This window comes from Papio anubis, chromosome 9 (assembly GCF_008728515.1).
Source record: "Papio anubis isolate 15944 chromosome 9, Panubis1.0, whole genome shotgun sequence".
NCBI lineage: Eukaryota > Metazoa > Chordata > Mammalia > Primates > Cercopithecidae > Papio > Papio anubis.
The window spans coordinates 47,874,054-47,879,043 of record NC_044984.1 but is presented as its reverse complement, the minus strand read 5'-3'; the positions used below and the strand labels follow the sequence as shown (position 1 = coordinate 47,879,043).

Sequence of the window (4,990 nt, the reverse complement as noted above, 5' to 3'; positions counted from 1 at the left end):
TACTCTGGGGGCTAAGATGGGAGGATTGCTTGAGCCCAGGGCGTCAAGGCTACAGTGAGCTATTGTTGCACTACTGCACTCCAGTCTGGGCAACAGAGCAGCACTCTGTCTCAAAAAAATAAATAAATAAAAATAAAAAATTCAGCTGTCTAGGAATAGAAAGCATGAAGAATTTGGCCTTGCCCAAGGAAAGGCCTGGCCATTGTCCCTGGTTCCTGAGAGGTAGCCTCTAAACCCATGGAATTCCCAAAGTGGTAAGAATATCTCTCAAGTTGGGCACTGTGGTGTGCACCCAGCTACTCAGGATGCTGAGGTGGGAGGATCACTTGAGCCCAGAAGTTTGAGGCTGCAGTAAGCTCTGATCACATCACTGCACTCCAGCCTGGGTGACAGACTGAAGCCCTGTCTCTTAAAAAAAAAAAGATATATATATATCTTTGTTATTCATGTGGGCCCCTAAGATTACATCTGATAGTTTATGCTAATGAGGTGAATCAAGATGGGCTCCTTGGTGGATCTCACCATGATACCATCCTAACTTCCAGGGATAGGGGAGGGCGATGGGAGACTGAGTTCAACCACTATCATGCTTGTATAATGAAAACTCCAATAAAAACTCTGGACACTGAAGTTAGGATGGGCTTCCTGGATTTGCAACACTCCGTGTGTACTTTCACACATCGATGATGAGAGGATAACATCTCCTGATGACAATGAAAGCTTTGCATTTGGAATCCTCCTAGACTCTGCTCTATGTGCCCCTTCCCATGGCTGATTTTAGAGTGTCCTTTCCCTGGAATAAACTGTGACCATGAGAATAATAGGTAGCTTTCACTGAGTTCTCTCACTTCTTTTTTTTTTTTTTTTTGAGATGGAGTCTCGCTTTGTTGCCCAGGCTGGAGTGCAGATCTCAGCTCACTGCTCTGCCTCCTGGGTTCAAGCAATTCTCCTGCCTCAGCCTCCTGAGTAGCTGGGACTACAGGCATGTGCCACCACGCCCGGCTAATTGTGTTTTTATTAGAGATGGGATTTCACCATGTTGGCCAGGCTGGTCTCGAACTCCTGAAGAAGAAAAATCTAAAACTACCTTGGCCTCCCAAAGTGCTGGGATTACAGGAGTGAGTCACCACATCTGGCCTAAGTTCTGTCACTTCTTCAGTGAATTATGTGACCAGAGGGTGGTTTTGGGAAAACCCCAAACTTGCAGCTGCTCTCAGAAGTAAGGACAGTGTTGTGGAGGACTGGGTTTGGCTAACTTGGGGGTAGAAGGCAACTTTCTCAACCTCACGGGAGCATATACAAAACAATAATCTCCAACTGTAAACACCTGTATTTGAAAAGTGGAAAGATCTCAAATCAATTAACTAACCTTCTACCCTAAGACACTGGAAAAAGAGCAAACTAAACCTAAAGCAAGAAGAATGAAGGAAAAACATATATTAGAGTTTAAATTAATGAAACAGGCAACAGAAAAACACTAAAGAAAATGAACAAAATGAATAGTTGGTCCTTTGAAAAGATCAACAAGACTAGACTGATTAAGACAGAAACAGAGAAAGGCTGGGTATGGTGGCTCACATCTGTAATCCCAGTTCTCTGGGAGGCTGAGGTGGGAAGATCACTTGAGGCCAGGAGTTCAAGACCAGCCTGGGTATGCTCTCTTTGGCAGCACATATACTAAAATTGGAACAATACACAGAAGATTAGCATGGCCCCTGCACAAGGATGATGTGTAAACTTTTGAAGTGTTCCATATTTTTTAAAATTTTAAAATTAAGAAAATGTATATGTATATATCTAAATTATAAAATTTAAAATATATATATACCTGTAAAAAAGTGTGTGTATATATATATAAAAATTATAACATTAAAATATGTATATATATTTGGGAGGCCAAGGCAGGTGGATTTCTTGGTGGAGTTTGAGACCAGCCTGGCCAACATAGTGAAACATGGTCTCTACTGAAAATACAAAAAAAAAGGCTGGGCGCAGTGGCTCACGAGGTCAGGAGATTGAGACCATCCTGGCTAACACGGTGAAACCCTGTCTCTACTAAAAATACAAAAAATTAGCCGGGTGCGGTGGCGGGCACCTGTAGTCCCAGCTACTTGGGAGGCTGAGGCAGGAGAATGGTGTGAACACTGGAGGCAGAGCTTGCAGTGAGCCGAGATCATGCCACTGCACTCCAGCCTGGGCGACAGAGCGAGACTCTGCCTAAAAAAAAAAAAAAAAAAAAATAATAATAATAATTTAGCTGGATGTGGTGACACATGCTTGCAATCCCAGCTACTCTGGAGGCTGAGATGGGAAGATCACTTGAATACACACACACACACACACATATATATATATATAGAGAGAGAGACAGAGAGAGACTCCATCGCTCCAAAAAAATGAAAAATAAAAAAATTAGCCAGTTATGATGACATGTACCTGTAGTCCTAGCTACCTGGGAGGCTGAGGCAGGAGGATTGCTTGAGTCCAGGAGTTCAAGGTTACAGTGAGCTCACACTACCACACTCCAGCCTGAGTGACAGAATGAGATCCTATCTCTCTAAAACAAGAACAGAAGCAAAAAACGGAGAAGACTCAAATTATACTAAACTCAGGAATGAAAGAGGGAGCATTACTACTGAACTTTCAAAAGTAAGGAAGGTTATATGAGAATACTATAAATGACTATGCCAACCAATTAGGTACCTTAGATGAAATAGACAAATACCTAGAAAACCACAAACTACTGAAATTGATTCAAGGAGAAATATAAATTCTGAATAGACCTATAATAAACAGAGAAAGAGTAATTGGATTAGTAATCTAAAAGCATTTCACAAAGAAAAGTGAAGATTTTAATGGTGAATTCTACAAAACATTAAAGACTTACTACCAATTCTTCACAAACTCTTCCAAAAAACAGAAGAGAGAATTCTTCTAAACTCATCCTATGAGGGCAGTATTAATCCTGATACCAAAACAAGGTAAAAACATCAGAAGAAAACTATATACCAATATGTCTTATGAATTTAGATGCAAAAATCCTGAACTAGCAAACCAAATTCAGCAACATATAAAAAGGGTTGGCCAGACACAGTGGCTTACACCTGTAATCCCAGCACTTTGGGAGGCCGAGGCAGGCGGATCATGAGGTCAAGAGATCAAGACCATCCTGGCCAACATGGTGAAACCCTGTCTCGACTAAAAATACAAAAAAATTAGCTGGGTGTGGTGGTGCATGCCTGTACTCCCAGCTACTAGGGAGGCTGAGGCAGGAGAATCACTTGAACCCAGGAGGCAGAGGTTGCAGTGAGCCGAGATCATGCCACTACACTCCAGCCTGGCAACAAAGCAAGAGTCTGTCTCAAAAAAAAAAAAAAGAGTTACATACCGTGACAAAGTAGGATTTGTCTCAGAAATGCAAGGTTGGTTTGACATCCAAAATCAATTAATGTATTATGCCATATCAATAGAATAGAGGACAAAAACCACATTTCATTGTGGTCTGTTGATGACCTCAATACACACAGCCTGGCCGGGATGGTGAAACCCTGTCTCTACTAAAAATACAAAAAAAAAAAAAAATTAGCTGGCATGGTGATGAGCACCTGTAATCCCAGCTACTCGGGAGGCTGAGGCAGGAGAATCACTTGAACCTGGGAGGCGGAGGTTGCAGTGAGCTGAGATCGTGCCACTGCACTCCAGCATGAGCGACAGAGTGAGACTCCATCTCAAAAAAAAAAAGAAAAGAAAAGAAAAGAAAAAACGCAACAAACTAGATATAGAAGGGGATTCTTCTCAACCTGATAAAGGGTAGCTACAAAAACCCTCTGCTAATGTCACACCTAATGGTGAAATTCTAAATGTTTTCCCTCTGAGATCAGGAACATGACAAGAATGTCTGCTCTCCCTACTTCTATTCAACACGGTACTGCAGGTTCTGTCCATGGCAATTAGGTAAGAAAATGAAATTTATTTCATATACAGCTGGGCATGGGGGCTCACATCTGTAATCCCAGCACTTTGGGAGGCAGAAATGGGTGGATCACTTGAGCCCAGGAGTTTAAGACCAGCCTGGGCAGCATAGTGAGACTTTGTCTCTATTTTTTAATAAATAAATAAATAAATAAATAACAGATCAACATACAAATCAGTTGTGTTTCTATACATTAGAAATGAACGATCTAAAAATGAAATTAATAAAATAATTTTATTTACAAGGGCATCAAAAAGAATAAAATACTTAGGAATCAATTTAACAAAACAAATGTAGAATGTATACTCTGTTTTTTTGTTCTGTTTTGTTTTGAGATGGAGTCTTGTTCTGTTGCCAGGCTGGAGTGCAGTGGCACGATCTTGGCTCACTGCAACCTCCAACTCCCTGGTTCAAGCTCTTTTCCTGCCTCAGCCTCCCAAGTAGCTGGGATTACAGGCACATGCCACCACGCCCAACTAATTTTTGTATTTTTAGTAGAGACAGGGTTTCACCATCTTGGCCAGGGTGGTCTCGATCTCCTGACCTTGTAATCCGCCTGCCTCAGCCTCCCAAAGTGCTGGGATTACAGGCGTGAGCCACCATGCCTGGCCAGAATGTATACTCTGAAAGCTACAACACATTGTGGAAATAAATTAAGGATCTAAATAAATGGAAGGACATTTCATGTTAGTGGATCTACAGAATGAACACAATCTCTATCACCACCCCAGTTGGCTTCTTTGCAGAAATTGACAAGTTGATCCGAAATTCATATGGAAATGCGAGAAACCCTTAATAGCCAAAACAATCTTGAAAAAACCCTTAATAGCCAAAAAAAAAACAAACTTGGAGAACTCACACTTTCTGATTTCAAAATGTACTGTAAAACTACAGTAGTTTCAAGACAATTTCAAAAAAGACAAATAATCCAATTTAAAAATGGGCTAAGGATTTAAATAGACATTTCTCCAAAGAAGCTATACAAATGGCCAGTAAGCACATGACAAGATGCTCAAC

General features: G+C 41.1%; 1 non-coding gene across 1 annotated transcript; it reads left to right on the top strand.

Annotated features, from left to right (window-relative positions):
* The first annotated feature begins 1,653 nt into the window (after window positions 1-1,653).
* On the top strand, window positions 1,654-1,760 carry LOC116269116. The gene has a single exon (XR_004176421.1). It is a non-coding gene; the product is annotated as a U6 spliceosomal RNA (small nuclear RNA).
* Window positions 1,761-4,990: the final 3,230 nt, after the last annotated feature.